The sequence below is a fragment of the Hemitrygon akajei genome, chromosome 19 (assembly GCF_048418815.1).
Source record: "Hemitrygon akajei chromosome 19, sHemAka1.3, whole genome shotgun sequence".
Lineage (NCBI taxonomy): Eukaryota > Metazoa > Chordata > Chondrichthyes > Myliobatiformes > Dasyatidae > Hemitrygon > Hemitrygon akajei.
This window is the reverse complement of record NC_133142.1, coordinates 25,841,371-25,860,839: the sequence shown is the minus strand read 5'-3', so window position 1 is coordinate 25,860,839 and position 19,469 is coordinate 25,841,371. Positions and strand designations below refer to the sequence as shown.

General features: G+C 39.6%; 1 protein-coding gene across 2 annotated transcripts in view; it reads left to right on the top strand.

The window, feature by feature from the left end:
• The window catches only part of LOC140742106 (bis(5'-adenosyl)-triphosphatase-like), a 946,366-nt gene that overhangs the window by 650,029 nt on the left and 276,868 nt on the right, over positions 1–19,469 (top strand). The gene's annotated exons all lie outside the window — the stretch shown is intronic.

Below are 19,469 nucleotides of genomic sequence, written 5' to 3'. Positions count from 1 at the left end.
CTGAAATTGGGTTCTGATTTGGCTTCGAAGTACATTAAGATCAAATGTGAAGAGACCGAGGTCCCATTGCTTTAAATTTATAACTAGCTCATTCCAGGATGTTGTACAGATACCCCAAGAATAATCAGATGATGTAGTAGATTACCTACTTATTTACACTGGGAAGAAAGTGGATGCCTTTAACTTTGACAGTTCACCACTGATGAATGATATTGATTTAATTCAGATTGCATTTGGTGGTCTGAAATTGGTGGCTGCAATTGAGCTGCAATCTTCATTAAATAAACTTATGTGGCCTATCACAGAAAACACTTCTGCCCGGCCCTGTTGTGTGTAAACCAAAAACTGAAAGCATACTAGATGTACAGAAAGACACAAACTTTTTATGTTTGTTTGCAGTTTCAGAGGCAGCTTCAGAAGAATGTGAATGATGGACACCTTTGTGATGTACAAGTGTGGGTGGTCTGAATGCGTCATATTCTCTGCAAGCATGAGCTTCATGTCTTTAGCAAGAAATAAGTGAAGGTTCTGTGTCTAGTTGGTTCCCTGAGGGCTTTGTGTTGGCGCCTGAAAATAACATGCCAGGGATGTAGGAAAATGGAACTATGCACTGAATTCACTAGTGATCTGTTCTCGATCAAGCAGCCTGTAACAACCTAGCCAACTATTTCACCGCAAGTGTAAATGTTCAGTTGAGACAACAGCAAAATAATGAAAGTTTCATAAAGAAAAGAGTAATAAATACAAAGACCTAAAATAAAAGCAAATTTTTGCTTTTGAAACAAAAAATGGGTCTATTGACATCTAGAAATGCAAATAACAGATGCATTATTTTTAGGAGCTCCTGACGCAGGGTTTTGGCCCAAAATGTCAACAGTTCCTTTCCTCCACAGCTGTTGCTTGACCTGCTGAGTTCCTTCAGCAGATTGTTTATTGCTTCACATTCCAGCATCTACAGTCGTTTTAGCTTCCACACTTCCCTCAGTCACTTGGAATCCATCATATAAGAGCTTAAGACCATAAGATATAGGAGCAGAATTAGGCCATTTGACTCATTGAATCTGCTCCGCCATTTCATCATGGCATTTCCATTTCTATATTTGTTTGGATCAACCGCATTTTCAACCAGAGCAATGCAGAAGTAGATACTTTTTTTCTTATTTATCAATACTGCTTTCTTTGCTGCAGCCTCTTTTCTAAATGCTGAAGGTAAAGTCTTGGTTAGAGCTTCTAGCTTGGAATGTAATCCATTTAAAGGTGCTTATTACCGTATCATGGATTGCCCACACATGTAATGAACATAATTATCATTACTTTGAACAGCTCCCAGGAAACGGCTCAAACTCGCAGAGTGGGGAACCTTGATCCACAGCAGGTTCTGGAGCCTTCATTCACCCTTCTCCACTCCTCCACCACCACCACTTCTACCGAGCACATTAAAAAACTAAGTGCAAAACATGCTTCCCTCTGTGATATTCCCTGTTCTCAGTCTCAATGAAGAAAGACAACAGAAAAAATTGTTAGCATCAAAAGAGGAAGAAAAAAACTGGCCATTTATGCTTGTGATGACATGAATGAGGAACTGCATCTGACCAAGTTTATTGATTTAAGAAAATCATAAGATTTAAGAAGTTTAAGAAAGCACCATTTTACACAAGCCTTGAACAACTCAGCAAATCTGCCAATGAATGTCAAAATCAGTATGGTTATCAACTCTTATACTACTTATAATCTGTCTCAGATCATTTCAAATTAGAGTAGAGTTTTCTGCAACGTTGTCAACAGGGAGGTAAACAAGCAGACACAGGACAGGTCACAAATGCCATCATTCAGAGAGCTAGGATCTGCACTGGGGATGTGTCATAGCAGCAGCTCCATCCCCATCTACCATGTTGTTCTTTACCTAAATTTTAGTAACAACTGATACCAGGGTCCTATTGTGAAGCTATTGAATTTCCTGAATAGAGAAGTATTACATATTTGCAATGTGCAGTGGCCAGCTTCAACAAATTCTGCCTTTTCTGTCTTTTTGCAGTGTCTGTTTTAATGCCACAAACTCTTTTTAAAAATATAAAAAGCACTTAAGTAAGAAATTAATGAATTTGAACATTCCTGTCAAAATCCAGAGAAGAAAGCATATCCCTTGCCCATTGTTCATCAAGGAATCAGCTCCCATTTCATGTCTCATATGGACATGTGAGAATTTTAAGAAAGAGCAGGTCAAGTCTTTCACAATTATGGTACCTGGAATATATATGAACATAACATTGTCAGACCCACAAATCCTCCCATAGAATAATCGTCTTGGTGACTCAACAGAATGCCATTACTCTCTTCTTACTTCCCATTAATCCTTTAATCTTCTAGGAAAAGCAAAAAAAAAGAAAACTGAGAACAATTAAATGAAAGAAATATGGAAAATCCCTCTCTGACCTCAGACAATCCAGTCCATTCCCAGAAGTTACATGGATCAAGGTTTATCTATTATGACCAAACATTTTGACTACCACCTCCTGGCATGCCAGTCTGTGTGATAATGAGTTTTAGCTCATGAATTCCAATAGGAGCTGCAATGCACTTTGCCAGTAGGCAGCACGCCTTCTTCACTGGCTTCAGTGTTGCATACATGAACATTTCTGTGGATTTTCAGCCCAAAATATCTATCTTCAAGCCAAATTCAGGACTATTTAAAAGTTTGTTATATGTCTGCTCAATAATAATAGATATAAAGTTTGCCCTGATTTTCTCATATCTATTGCTTTGTTTGTGGATTTGTTGCAAGACCATGAAAGTGGCAAACTTGGACTCAATCTGCACACTGAGATTACTTGGAGACAGGATTTCTGAAAGTCATGGGTTATGCGCTATTTGCTATGCTAAATATCCTTTCCAACATGAAAATGATGGTTCTATATCATTACGGAAACAAACAAGGTTCTGCATTTACTAGATTTCTTTCTGCACTGTATAATGGAGGCAGTGATAAAATAATTGAAAATGAGAAAATGCAGATGCTAGGCATCTGAACTAAAACAGAAAGTGATGCAAAACCTCAGCAAGTCAGACATCTCTCTTCACAGATGCTGCCTGAGCTGCAGAGTATTTCCATTATTTTTATTGAAACCACAGGATACAGACAGGTAAAGTTACTTTCCTAATTGTGCTATATGAAGTCCAGTGTTTGATATTAGCAAACGGTGTCTGGATGTAACTGCATTGTATTTCCCAACAAGTATAGGCCAAGAATTGTTGACGTCAGGCAAACCACCATTTTTAATGGAGTCTGTGCTAGTTCTCACCAGTTTTAGCAATTTATATTAGATATAGTTGGCACGTGGCCAAGTGGTTAAGGCATTCGTCTAGTGATCTGAAGGTCGCTAGTTCAAGGCACTTATCTACACATTGCTCTGCGATGACACCAGTACCAAGCTGTGTGGGTCCTAATGCCCTTCCTTTAGACAACATCAGTGGCATGGAGAGGGGAGACTTGCAGCTTGGGCAACTGCCGGTCTTACATAAAAAAACCTTGCCCAGGCTTGCGCCCTGGAATCCATGGTCTATCGAGACTAACGGAGGCCTACACACATTAGATATACAATAATTTGAATCTGTTTGACCATAAAATTTGACCAATCTTGAATGTAATAACCATCTTGAATACTATCACAGACAGATTGGATGGCTTGACATATTCAGGTATATGAAGTTTAGTGTTTGATTGGCAAACAATATCTGTGTGTAAGTGCATTTGCATTTGTGACAGGCATAGGCAAAGTAACTGGATTATATCTGAATTAGGATATAATTGCAGTGCATCAATGGTTGCACACACGTACTGAGGATGTCACAGACACTTTGCAAGTTTTCTGTCAGTCACCACATTAGATTATTCGTCCATCTGAAGAACAAGTGGCCTAAATGGCAACTCCCCTAACAAGAGGGCAGGAAAATGCTGAAGCTGTATACAGTTGGTATTTGGGTTGAAGGTAGATTTAATGTGGAGATTGAAGGAGCTGAAGTTCTTCTGATCACCTCAATAAGTTGAAAAAATGTCAAAACTCTTTATTTGCATAATCTAATTTCCTTTTCAACTCTGTTGTTGAAGATCTGCCAATCTACATATTTGCACAATCAAATAGGATTGCAGGAAGGGCATGATGGAGAGGGGTGGACCAATTTCAATTAAACGCTGTGGCCTCAATTTTCATTTATAAGGGATCTAATGCCTGTTTCACTTGCATGTTCATGATGATTGCGGAAAAATTCTGAACAATATGGCATTATTTAAACATGCAATAGGGATATTCATCTGCTACTCATCTAGGGTTCAGAACAGTCTCTTATTGTAAAGGATTTGCCTTACTTGTAAGGAACATTATATGTCCTGTATGATATCAATATGAGATGTCAATTGGCCTTTAAATCAACTGAAGCTGGGCTGGGAATGCTGAGAGCAGACACAACTTCTTGAAAAAAACTGTTGACATCACCATCCAATTTATCTTGGTCACTAATATAGTGTCATTGATGACTGCACCTAAAACCTGCAAAGGCAGTCTTTCCATTTCCCCAGAGTCCAACCTGATATTTCATGCTGAACCTAGGCTTGTCCACCAGGGTCTAACCTTGCCTCTTGCCGAGAATGATTGGAATCTCCAACTACCTTATAAACAGCTGTTTTGTTTTTATTCATTGCATTACCAACCCTGTCCTTGCCTCTTCTTAGAATTAACTTTTTTATTGGAGAGAGGTACATATATGTGACCTTCAGGGATCTTCAGACAAGAACGGAGATCTTGAGACTCATCAGGAGGTCATATGTTCAGCTGTCTGATTTAGTTAAGAGACTGTTAACTCTTTGTATTTCAAGTAACTGGAAAATCCCATGTTATATTGTCTTTTTAAAAAACTTTTATTTATTAGTACAATTTCAGACAATGTTTGCAGTTATAGATGATGGCTAAGCTCACAGAGCCAGCGTCTTCTGTTAACATCCGGGGCCCTGCTCACAACTCTCACTCACAACAACCGTTATCCGCAAACTATATTTATTATTGGTATGCAGGTTCGCAAACCACCAGCTTTGACCCTTAGAAATCAGCATTATACCTGAAAGGGAAAGAGCATGATCCAAATTTAAAGCCTATTTTAACAACTTTGCATCAAACACTTAGATGCAGCAAACTAAGCTGATAGCACTAATGATGAGAATAGGTATTAATGTTATGATTATGTATATAAATGGAACTAAGTCTAGGTTATTTTGAGGTGTGTAAATCACCTCATGAACAAGTACTCCCATTGCAGAACAGTGGGCTTAAAATATTACCGATTTATGAAAGTGATCACAGATTGAAGTAAGCTGATTGCGTGGGAGAGACCAATCACTGTTAATTTACTTGAGATCCACTTGTCAGGTACTTGAGGTATGTATAAATTGCATTGCAAAAGAGGAAAATCAAAGCAATGCGAGCTATAAATAAAAAATAATTTTTTTTGAATGTTTAATTAATCAGAAATTTTCCAAAGGTTTCTGATAGCAATACGTGCAAATGAAAATTGAAATGAAGTTCTGCTTCAAGGGCCCAGAGCTTTATTAACTCATGAGTATTGCAAGATGAAATGAATATTCTTGAATTCACAGTTCCCAAAATAAGTTTTCATAGTTTGTTTAAAGAACACACTGTAATTACATGGACAGCAAACTGAGCTGACACTGAACAGCAAAAAAGAAATTACAAATAGAGGTGAAGTAATTGATTGCAATTTTTTGTAAATTTTGTGGTGAATCCAGCTACTTCCAGTTTTTAACCAAATGCATTCCCCAGTTTCTAGGGAATGGTTTAGTAGTTTGATTTTGGTAGAATATCCAAGTTGATATTAGATAACCTTGACTCTACTGAACAGTATGATCACCTGCTATCAATAAATCTTGAATGATTTTCCCATAACTAATTCAGTATTCTTAAAGTCAACAGTAAAACCTCTGTATATTCAGATACTATCAGCTAACTTGTAGACCAAGATGAAATGTTTCAGGTCTGATTCTTTTTTACTCTCAACTCAGAGAGCTCGATGTGTGTCAATATACATCACCTTATATTCGTGAAAGTGAAATGGTTGGCATGATATGAGCAACTTTCTTCTAAAGCCATTTGACATGTACATTCATGAGAATGATTGGGTTCAACTAGTAGTTCATCCTTCCCATGAAAAAGACAGTAGAAGTTGGATTCACTAATGATCTCTCTGTTGCAATCATGGCATCTATGTGACATGGATCACAAAGTGATGAAAATAATCAGGTCAGATTTCCAGTGCCAACAAGATTTTCCTTTTGGAGCCTTGAATAATGAACGAACTTGTATTTTTATTCATTATTTTTGCCTGAGTTGATAAATGGCAAGTAACATTTGTGTCACTGACAACATCCAAGATGTGAGAGCCTAATCACCTTGTCTTAGCATTGCAGAATTCCAAGCCAATAATATCCTAAAGAGTACTCATCAGAAAGTTAACTGGACTTGCCTTGCAAGTGTTACAGCTTCAAAAATAGGATAGTGGCTTTGTTGTATTGCAAGTTACTTACCATAAGACATAGAAGCAGGATTAGGCCATTTGGTTGCTTGATTCTTTTCTGCCATTCCAATATTGCTCTCCACCTCATTCTCCTGCCTTCTACCCATAACCTTTGATGCCCCTACTAATCAAGAACCTATTGACCTCTGCTTTAAATATACCTAATGAGTGGCCTCCACATCCATCTATGGCAATGAATTACACAGATTCACCACCTTCTGGCTAAATGAATTCTTCATCTCTGTTTTAGAGGGACTGCCCTCTATTCTGAAACTGTGGCCTCTGGTCCTAGACTCCCCCACTATAGGAAACATCCTCTCCACATCCATTCTATCTAGGTAGATTCTTTCGACGTTTTGGGCCGAGACCCTTCATCAGGGCTAACGAAGGGTCTCGGCCCAAAACGTTGACTGTACTTCTTCCTATAGATGCTGCCTGGCCTGCTGCGTTCCACCAGCATTTTGTGTGTGTTGCTTGAATTTCCAGCATCTGCAGATTTCCTCATGTTTAGGTAGATTTTTTGATAGGTTTCAATGAGATACCCCCTCATTCTTCTGAACTCCTCTGAGCACAGGCCCAGAGATCAAACACTCCTCATATATTAACCCTTTCATTCCTGAAATCATTCTTGTGAACTTCTTCTGGACCATCTCCAATGCCAGCACATCTTTTCTTAGATAAGGAGTCCAAAACTACTCACAATGCCTTATAAAAGCTCAGCAACACATCCCTGCCCTTGTATTCTCATCTTCTCAAAATGAATGCTAACATTGCATTTGCCTTCCCTACCACTGACTTAACCTGCAAGTTAACCTTTAGGGAATCCTGCACAGGGACTCCCAAGTCACGTTGCACCTCTGATTTCTGAATTTCTCCCCATTTAGAAAATAGTTTGTGCCTTTATTGCTTCTACCAAAGAGCGTGACTATACACTTTCCTACACTATATTCCATCTACTAATTTTTTGCTCACTCTTTGCTCACTCTTCTGACCTGTCTAAGTCCTCTGCAGACTCCCTAATTTCTCAACACTACCTGCCTCTCCACCTACTTTCCTATCATCTGCAAACTTGACCACAAAGTCATCAATTTCAAAATCATTGACACGTAACATGAAAAGAAGTGGTCCCAACATCGACCTTTACTGGACACCACTAGTCACAAGCAGCCACATGAAAAGGCCCCCTTTATTCCCATTCTGCCTCCCACCAGTCAGCCAATCTTCTATCCATGTTAATATCTTTCCTGGTCTCTTATCTTGTTAAGCAGCTTCATGTGCAGCACCTTGTCAAAGGCCTACTAAAAACTGAAGAAGCAACATCCACCGACTTCTTTTTTCTATCCTGACTGTTATTTCCACAAAGAATTACAACAGATTTGTCAGATAAGATTTCCCCTTCAGGAAACATGCTTACTTTGGCCTATTTTATCATGTGCCGTCAAGTGGTCTGAATCCTCATCCTTAATAATGAACTTCCAACATCTTCCCAACCACCAAAGTTAGGCTAACTGGCCTATAATTTGCAAACACAAGGAAATCTGCAGATGCTGGAAATTCAAGCAACAACACACACAAAATGCTGGTGGAACACAGCAGGCCAGGGAGGCATCTATAGGAGAAGTACTGTCGACGTTTCGGGCCGAGACCCTTCGTCAGGACTAATGAAGGATCTCGGACCGAAACGTCAACAGTACTTCTCCTATAAATGCTGCCTGGCCTGCTGTGTTCCACCAGCATTTTGTGTGTGTTTTTGTTTGGCCTACAATTTCCTTTCTTTTGCCTCCCTCCCTTCTTAAAGAGTGGAGTGACATTTTCAATTTTCTAGTCCTCTGGACCCATTCCAGAATCTAGTGGTTCTTGAATGATCATTACTAATGCCTCCCCAATCACTTCAGCTACCTCTTTCAGAACTTTGGGGTGTAGTCCATCTGGTCCAGGTGACTTATCTACCTTCAGACTTTTCAGCTTCTCAAGCATCTTCTCCCTAGTAATAGCAACTACACTCACTTCTGCCCCCTGACACTCTTGAATTTCTGGAATGCTGCTGGTTCCTTCTACAGTGAAGACTGATGCAAAATACTTATTAAGTTTGTCCGCCATTTCTTTGTACCCTGGATGAGGATTTGAGGTACATGATAAAATAGGCCAAAGTCAGCATATTTCCTTAAGGGGAAGTCTTGCCTGATAAAGCTGTTGGTCGAAGGAGAGTCATTGGATGTTATTTACCTCACCAGCACCATTTTCTAGCAGTTGGATATCACTCTCACCTCTCTTTTACTCTTTATTTGTCTGAAAAAACTTTTGGTATCCTTCTTTATATTATTGGCCATCTTGTAAGCATTCTACAAATTACCTCACTGGGGATCCAGCACCAACCTAATTTTCCCAATCTACCTGTATATTGAAATCCACCGTGACAGTTGTAAAATAGCGCTTTTTATATGACTTCTTCATCTCCTGTTGTAATTTGTACCCCACATCCTGGCCATTGTTCAGAGACCTGTATAGAACTCCCATCAGTGTATTTTTACTCTTGCAGTTCCATAACTCTACCCACAAGGATTCTACAGCATCCCTTCCTCTGTCACCTCTTTCTAAGGATGTAGTTTCATTGTCTATCAACCCACCCCCTCTGCCTACCTGCCTGTCCTTTCGATATGTGTATTCTTGGATGTTAAGCTCCCAACTATGATTTTCTTTCACCCATGACTCAGTAATGCCCTTACTTCTTGACGCCCAAGCCTAACGAAAAGCAGAAAAATCTGATAAACACAGCAGGTCATCTTGCCAATCAGATTTCTTTGGTACGGAAGGCATTAGTGCTAAAGCAATTTGAAACCCTCTGAGTAAGTGGGAAGAGTAGAGGGAACACAAGGTAAGATCGATGTCAGGGAAGAGAGTAGGAGAGATGGAAAGACATAATCCGAAGACATTCTACATATACATGAAGAACAGTAGGATGACTCATGTCAGGGTAGGACTAATTAGAGATAAAAAAGGATACACATGTCTGGAGTCAGAGGAAATAGATGAGGTCCTCAATGAAATCTTTGCTTCAGCATTTACCAGTGAGAGGGACCTTGACGAATGTGAGGTCAATGCAGAACAGGTTAGTTTCCTCGAACATGTCATGATTAAGAAAGAGACTTGGTTGGAACTTTTGAAAATCATTAAGATAGATACGTCCCTGGGGCTGGACAGGACATATCCCAATTTACTATGGGAAGCAAAGGAAGAGATTGCTGCACCTTTTCCTCAATGGCCACAGGAGTAGTACCACAAGATTAGAGGGTGGTCAATGTTATTCTTTATTCAAGAAAAGTATTAGCAATCAGCTTGGGAATTATATACCAGAGAGTCTTACTTCAGTGGTGAGCAAACTATTGGAGAGAATTCTTAGAAACAGGATTTACAAGCATTTGGAGAAGCATAGTTTGATTAGGAATAGTCAGCGTGGCTCTGTGAATGGCAGAGCGTGCATTATTAGCCCGATTGACTTTTTTGAGGAACTGGGAAAACAAATTGAGAAAGGGAGAACAGTAGATGTGGTGTGTATGGATTGTAGTAAGGTGGTTGTCATGGTTCCCTATGGTAGGCTCATCCAAAAAGTCAAGAGGAATGGGATCTAGGGAAACTTTGCTGTAAGGATTCAGAATTGGGTAGTAGTTGATGGAGTGTATTCTGCCTGGAGGGCTCTGAATAATGGCTTTCTGCAGGGATCTGTTCTGCTTTTTGTGATTTTTATAAATGACTTGGATGAGGAAGTGAAGAATGGGTCGGTAAGTTTGCAGATGACTTGAAGGTTCGTGGAATTGTGGATAGTGTGCTTAGCCAACTGCTCTACTCTCTACACCCACAATTGTGTGGCTAGACACAGCTTAAACACCATCTATAAATTTGTCGACAACACAACTGTTGTTGACAGAATTTCAATTGATGATGAGGAGGTGTACAGGAATGAGATATGTCAGTTATTGAGTGGTGTCACAGCAACAATCTTGCACTTAACATCAGTAGGATCAAGGAATTGATCGTAGACTTCAGGAAGAGGAAGTTGAGGAAACACACATCAGAACCTCATCAAGGGATCAGAAGCGGAAAGGGTGAGCAGATTCAAATTCCTGGGTGTCAACATCTCTTAGGATCTATGCCGGGACCAACATATTGATGCAATTACAAACAAGACACAGCAATGGCTATATTTCATTAGGAGTTTGAGGAGAATTGGTATGTTACCAAAGACACTGGCAAATTTCTACGGATGTAACATAGAGAACATTCTCTCTGGTTGCATCACAATCTGGTATGGAGGGGCCACTGCACAGGATTGGAAAAAGCTGCAGCAAGTTATAAACTGCCAGCCCCATCATGGGTACTAGCCTGACCTGCATCAGGACACCTTCAAATGGTGATGCCTGAAAAAGACAGCATCCATCATTAAGGACCTCCATCAGTCAGGACATGCTCTCTTCTCTTTGACAGTGACATTGACTGTCCAGAAGAGCAAGAACAACAGCTACATGGGAGCACCAGCATATTATCCTCCAATTTATGCACTATCCTGCCTTGCAAATAAATTGTCAATCTCTTTCTGGCACTGTTCACTTACTTGCACTGCATGAGTAGATTGAATACATGAACTGCAGCATTTCAAGGAGACTGCTCTGTATGCTTGCATTATTATTGTTCCAGCTATCCATGAGAGGATGTCAAAATTCCTCATGTTGAGTCCCCCATCTCAATTATTATGAACCTTGATTTAACATGTCATTTTATATTAGGGCTTTGGATATACCAAGGGTGTTATAATTTCCCCTCCCCAAGACTCATATGCTTAATTCATTGCAATATAGAGAGCAAAATCTATAATCTGTCATGAATGGTTACATTTCTGTTCTTGGGTTCTCTAGCTTTATTAGTTTTACTGGATTATGCAAAGAAAAATTAATAGATTGAATGACTCAACAGAATTGTGGCAAATGTGGAATCATGAGAATTGATGGCAGGGGACTTGTACCCTACAGATGATTGATGTCTCGAGACTTGCCAACTGATGAGAGTCAGTGCATGGAATTGTAATGCAGTAAGAATTAATGTCTGCAGAATGGTACCCCAGTGGAGGCTGGTGTATGGGACGCTCCTAACACAGGGCAAGTAGGTGAGCATGGGATCCATTCCACAGGGAAAGTTGGTGTGCGTAGGATCGGCCTCTCACTGAGAATCAGTACCAGGTCTATTGTCACTGACATTGGTCATAAAATGTATTGCTTTGTGACGGCACTACAGTGCAGGTATAGCAAGCTCCTGTAAGTTAAAATTTTTTTTAAAAATAGTGAAGTAGTGTTCATAGGTTCATGGACCATTCAGCAGTCTAATGACAGAGGGGAAGAAACGGTTTCTAAAGTATTGAGTATGGGTCTTCAGGTACCTGTATATCCTCTCTGAAGTTTGCAATGAAAAGAGGACATGTCTCTGTATATGAGGGTCCTTAATGATGGATGTGACCTTCTTGAAGCACCACTTTCTGAAGATGTTCTCAATGGTTCAAAAAGTTCAAAGTTCAAATAAAATTTATGATCAAAGTACATTAATGTCACCATATCCAACCCTGAGATTCATTTTCTCGTGGGCATTCACAGTAGATAAAAGAAGTTCAATAGAATTAATGAAAGACTGCACCCAACAGGACAGACAAACGACCAATGTGCAAAAGACAACAAAAGAAAGTAATAAATGAATAGGTAGATAAATAAAAAAAAACAAACAAGCAATATTGAGAACATGAGATGAGCAGTCCTGAAAGTGAGTTCATAGGTTGTGGGAACAGTTCAGTGATAGGTGAATGAAGCTGAGTGAAGTTAATCCTTCTGGTTCAAGAACTTGATGGTTCAGGGTGGTAACTGTTTCTGAACCTGGTGGTGTGGGTCCTGAGGCTCCTGTATCTCCTTCCCAATGGCAGCAGCGAGAGGAGAGAGCATGGCCTGAATAGTGGGAGTTTTTGAAAATGGATGCTGCTTTCCTGTAACTGCACTCCATGTATATCTGCTCAATGGTGTGGGGATTTTTATCCATGATGGGTTGGGCTGTGTCCACTACTTTTTGTAGCCTTTTTCATTCAAGGACAAAGGTGTTTCCATACCAGACCATGAACTTCTATAGAAGTTTGTCAAAGTTTTAGATAGCATGCTGAATCTTTGCAAATTTTAAAGAAAATAGAGATGCTGCCATGCTTTCTTTGTAATGGCACTTATTCACTGGACCCAGGACATATCCTCTAAAAAGATAACAGCATGGAATTTAAAGTTGCTGACCTTTTCTACCTCTGATCCCCTAATGAGGACTAACTCATAGACCTTTGGTTTCCTTCTCCTGAAGTCAATAATCAGCTCCTTGACCTTGCTGACACTGAGCGAGAGATTGTTTTTATGGCACCACTCAGCCAGATTTTCATTCTCTCTCTTATAAGATGACTCATTGCCACCTTTGATTCATCCACTGACAGTGGTGTCATCAGCACACTTACATATGGCTTTGGATATGCACTTAGCCGCACAGTCATAAGTGTAAAACAAGTAGAGCAGGGGACTAAGCACACTGCCTTATCGTGCACCAGTAATGATGCTGATTGTGGCGGAGATGTTGTTACCAATCTGAACTGACTGGGGTCTTCAAGTGAGGGAATTGAGGATTCTGTTGCACAAGGAGGTACTGAAGCCTTGGTTTTGAGGGGATGATGGTATTGAATACCAAGCTGTAGTCAATGAAGAGCATCCTGACCATCCAGACATTCCAAGGTTGAGTGAAGAGCCAATAAATTGGCATTTGCTGTTGACCTCTTGTGACAGCAGGCAAATTGAAGTGGATCCAAGTCACTTCTCAGGCAGGAGTTGATATGTTTCATCACCAACCTTGCAGAGCACTTCATCATAATGGCTGTAAATGCTACTGGGTGATAGTCATTGAGGCAGGTTACCATTGGTATAATTGAAGCCTGCTGGAAGCAAGTGGGTACCTCAGACTGCCGAAGTGAGAAGCTAAAGATATTAGTGAACAATCCAGCCAGTTAATCAGCATAGGTATTTAGTACTTGGCTAGATACCCCTTCTGGGCTGGGTGCTTTCTGTAGGTTCACCCTCAGAGACTGAAATTACAGGGTCATTGGACCGTGGGAGTTTGTGAAGGTGCCCCCATGTTTTGAATGTCAAAGCGAGCATCAAAGGCATTGAGCTCATCTGTGAGCAAAATTCTGTTGTCAGCTGTGTAGCTTGGTTTTACCTGGTAGGAGGTGATAACATTCAAGCCCTGTCAAGTATCCTTCAGTGATTCAAGTGATTTTGTCCAGAAATGCCACTTCACCCATGCGAAGCTTCTGCCCATGATGGAAAGTTGGTGTGCCTAGGACCTCGGGGAGAAAGTGTGTATTTCCGTCTCCTGCTATGTACAAGTACTTAGGTTTTCATTTCTTTAGTGTATTCTGTTTGTCCCATTTCTTAGCTGTCCCCAGTTACTACAGTGCTCCAAGTAGTCAGTAATACTCCCAGCAAAAATATCAGACATCTTCATTGAATTTCCTCTGATAACAACACTATTAAAGAGGAAGATTCTGGTAAAGCATCAGCAGTGCAAGACTGAAGATCTGTTCGCCAAATAGTAGCCATAAGATGCCGTAAGATTAAGTGAAGAGAAAAGGGGGAAATGTTGGGGAAATCTGTTTGTAATGTTAGTGTGTGACTTGAGAATCAATGAGATGTAGAATATGAGTCATGTTGTGCCAACAACTGGGCTTTGAAGAAAGAGGGTTTCCAAAATGGTTTGTTCATTCCTCTTCTTGGTAATTGTTGTATTAGTGTCAGATGTACCAAGGTACAGTGAAGAGTCTTCATTTGCATGCCATTCAACAGATCATTCAATATGTAAGTAGATCAAGGCCACACAAAAAGAAAAAAAATAGAATGCAGAGATAATTTTACAATTACAGAGAAAGTGCAGTGAAGGTAGATAAGTGAAGTGCAAGGGCCATGATAAGGCAGACTCAGATAGAGAGTTCATCTTTATCATATTAGAAATCCATTCAAGAGGCTTATAACAGAGGTATAGAAGCATAGTTGTGGATGTTCTTGGGCATTTGTACCTTTTGCCCAATGGAAAGGGAGAAAATAAAGAATAACCTGGGTGGGAGAAGTCCTTGATTATCTTGCCCACTTTTCCAAGGCAGACAGAAATGTAGACAAAGTCAATGGAGGAGATCATAAACACAAGGGATTCTGCAGATGCTGGGAATCCAGAATAATACATGCAAAATGGTGGAGGAATCTTGCAGGTCAAGAGGTGCCAGTGGACAGGAATAATCCGTTAACGTTTCAGGCTGTTCTGATGAAGAATCTTGGCCCAGAATGTTGACTGTTTATTCCTCTTTATCGATGCTTTCCGACCTGCTGAGTTCCCCAGCGCTTTCCATGTGCTCAGTGGAGGAGAGGCTGTTTTTTTGTGAAAGACTGGGCTGCAATTTCTTTCTGCAGAGCAGTTGCCAAATATAATGCATCCAGAGGGGTTGTCTTCTATAATGCATCTGTCAAACTTACTGAGGTTCATGCTGTATTTCTGTAGCCTTCTGAGGAAGTAGAAGCATTGGTGTGCTTTTTTGTCCATATCATCCATGTGGCTACACCGGGATATTTAGTGATACTCACGCCAAGGATCTTAATGCTCTCAACTATCTCCACATCAGCACCATTTATTACTTTACTCCATCCTGTTTCCTGAAATCAATGAACAACTCTTCTGTCTTGCTGATATTGAGACATTGTCTTGAGACCATGAAACTAGGCTTTCTTTCCCCTTCCTGTACTCTGTCTTATGTTTATTATTGGGTAGGTGTTAAAGCCTTCTGGTGCTACCCACATTATATAGATACTGCCAGCATATTAAATGCAACTTCATCAGTCAAAACAGCCATATTTTGCATTTGCTTTGGCCATCTTTAGCAGATATATTGTTACATTGCCATTGACCCAACATATTACATATGTTACTTCATAAGCAACACTCAGAAAAGCCAGTGCACCACCTCTACAGTTTTTGGGCCAGAAATCAGGAGGCAGGAAAACTGGAAGATCTGTACCACCCACTTTTGGAAGGTAAAACCTACTCGTCAATGGGCCAGGCAATACAGTACTAACAAGATGTCCTTCAAAGCAAGAACAGCAAAATATGTTGTTCCACACAGCATGTTACTGTCACAAAGTTATTGCATTGTTTCTCAAGCTAGTTGAGATAAATTTCCCTTTATTATTATTCATTAAATAGCAGTAGAAATTGTTAATTAGTCAGTTCATTTTGCTAGAATTAGAAATGAAGGTGTTCTCTTCTACACAGGATTTCAGGACAGTAGGGCAAGACAAGAAAGGAATAGATCTTTAAGGAGTGTCTTTCAGGTATCTTTGGGCAGAGGAACCTTTATGGACTGTCAGCTTGTTTGTGTTTTATTGTCTTAGCTTCCGTTCAGGTAATGCCATAATCATGATTGCAATGCCGAATTAAATGGTGAAGATGAAACTGAATCATGTATGCTATCATCACAGCCGGTCAACCTAATTATAAAGGAACCCCAGAAATGTATGTTAATTGAGTGACTGGGTGAAAAGGCCACTCACAAATATGCTATTTGGTATTTTGGCATCTCCCATCAGCTGTTTGCCTCTCCCTTCCCCCAGTAAGTCAAAAAGTTAAATTCTCGCTCCTTGTGTCTCAGCAATACATATAGGCTACCACATATTTAACACCTGCATACATTGGGCGAGGTCATTATAACATGCAGAGAGCAGTGAGTGTAGAAGAAATGGTAATGGCAAATTTGGAGGTCTCTCTTAGCTCAAGTCTGTTTACTTTTCTTTTACATTGTTCTGCCCTTGTACACTGATTCAAACAAATGCTTTCCAGCACAGTCCCTAGAGGTATAAGCTACATACTGTCAAATAAATGATTTACAGTCTACGCACTCCCATCTGCTGTTCTGTTCCGAAAGACATTCCCAATGAAACAGCTTCAGGTCCCACTGCAGTACAAGAAGCCAACACCTCCCGCACATTGAATCACTCATGTGCCAGTGCAGGTACTTTTCACTCTGGGGAATTCAAGCACTTTGAAGAATAACGCCAGATGGATCCCCAATCTAGCCAGAGTAGTATTTGTGCTACCATTGGAGAAGAAGGAACCTGTTTAATGAAGGATTAGTTGATGTTCTTCATTCTTTGTAGGGCATTGAAATTTAGATGCAGTCCTGTAGGGATCAAGGATCAACATTATTTGCCATATACGTACAATTACATGTCTTTGGGTTTGCAGTAATTAGGAATTGTAATTAGACAATGTTCTATTTACCAATGTGAAACATAGAAAAATCATTGTCTTACAAGTAGCATTAGTTAACGATATTTAATCTTACTGACATTGTGTTGTCAACAGAGTATGAAAAGTCAGTAATGACATTTCTAGCACTATGCTTTGTTAGGAAGTCATGGAATTTGCACATGTTCTGTTTTCTAGCTTTCACTTGCCTGGTTTGTCCTTCAATCTATTCTTTAATTTCCTTATTCCATCAAAATAAATCATCTTCTTAAAAACTTGTGTTGCAGTTATCTGCTGTATTCTGACCTTAATGTCCTGATATTTGAAGATTATTTTGAATGTGGTTGAAAATACCAGTTGTTGAGGCTATGAATCTTATACAGGGGCACAGCTAGAATGTAGATATGGGCTGAGGAGACATAACCTCTGTAGCAAGGCTGATTGCCAAACTTTCACCACTGCAATAATACAAAGCGAAATATTGCAGATCCTGCAAATCTGAGACAAAAACTTGAAATGGTTAGTTGATCAGACAGCCTCTGTAGAGAGAGAAACAGAGTTTTCCTGTCAATTTAATAATCTTCCATCACAATGAATAATTTGTCTGTTCAGGTGAAAGATCATTGATCTAAATGTTAAAATTGTTTCACTTTCCATTGATGCTGCCTAATTAACTGCGTAGTATGAACATATTAAAATTAGTGTTAAAATTAAAATATATTAAAATTAGTATACTGTATATGGAGTTTATGCAATTGAATTGTCGGTGTACATAAACTTAGGAGTTAATTTTAAATCTTATTTTAATGTAAAGATTGACTAAGAAATGGATAGTAGTCTGTCTGATTTCTATAGAAAATGTAAAGCAACTGCGACCAAGGGCTGAGTTTTTTCACACTTCTCCTATAATTCTGTATTTTTATTTTGCACAACAGAACTCTGAATAAGTATGTGTTGTTGAGACAAGCAATGATGAAATGGTTTTCACTTTATGCTAGTTGATGGGAAGTGAGCCACGGAGGCTTGAATCCAAACTTTGGTCTCTCTTTTCGCATGGTTTAATGGAAAAATAAACTTTGCTCCACATAAGGAACAAGCTTATTACAGGTTGAGTACCCCTTATCTGAAATTCCAAGTGCCAAAAACCTCCGAAATCCAATTTTTCTTTACATGATGTCACAAGTGGAAAATTCCACCAGACACTACGGAGGTACCCCGGTGATGTGCAGCTCTGCGTACCTCAGAGAGTCCTGAGAAGTGACACCACATATGAAATTAACAAAAGATAAAAAATAGAAAAACACTGCAAAAAGTGGAAAATGAAGATCTTGAATATGTATTCAAAGAGTGGATTTTTCAGCATTGGAGTGAACATATGCTGCTTAATAAGATGCTGATCATGAAGCAAGCAAAGATCTATCACGATGACCTGAAAATTGGAGGAAATTGTGCATATTTAGTAGGCTGGTCGCAGAAGTTTAAGAAAAGGGATGGTTTGCCAAGATTGTTGCTGATGAAAATCTAACACATTTACCAGTGGCACATATATTCAGAGTTGGAAATGAAAGCAATCCCAAACTATCTCACGATTTATTCCAAAATCCAAAACCCAAAACATCTGAAGCATTTCAAATAAGAATACTCAACTTATATTATATTTTCAGATATAAAAAAGATACAAAATAACACCTCTGCATTTAAGATGAAGCATTGTATGTACTTTCATTACTTTTCTCCCCATTAATTAATCATGGTTCTACGAGGAGTTCTTCATCAGAAGCTACAACTTGAAAAAACATCCCAGCCCTTCAACTATAAGGCACAGATAACATTCTGTTTTAGTTGCAAGAAATCAGCCAGGCTTGCCAATGTGGTCATCTGGGTTATAAAACAGTATAAATTCTTGTGGAAAATAATTTCAAGCAATTATTTCAAATAATTATCAAGCAATTGGGTAAGTTTGCGGATGACACGAAGATTGGAGGAGTTGTGGATGGAGCTGTAGGTTGTCGAAGGTTACAAGAGGATATAGACAGGTTGCAGAGTTGGGCAGAAAAATGGCAGATGGTGTTCAATCTGGACAAGTGTGAGGTGATGCATTTTGGAAGGACAAACCAGAGGACTGAGTACAGGATTAATGGTCAGTTACTTAAGAGTGTGGATGAACAAAGGGACCTTGGGGTTCAAATCCATACATCCCTCAAGGTCGCTGCACAGGTGGATAGGGTAGTTAAGAAGGCCTATGGGATGCTAGGCTTCATTAACGGGGGACTGAGTTCAAGAGTAGAGAGGTCATGTTGCAACTCTACAAATCTCTGGTGAGACTGCACTTAGAGTATTATGCTCAATTCTGGTCACCTCATTATAGAAAGGATGTGGAAGCTATGGAGAGAATGCAGAGGAGATTTACCAGGATGTTGCCTGGTTTGGAGAACAAGTCATATGAAGCGAGGTTAGCAGAGCTGGGACTTTTCTCTTTGGAGCGTAGAAGAATGAGAGGGGACTTGATAGAGGTCTACAAGATTATGAGAGGCATAGATAGG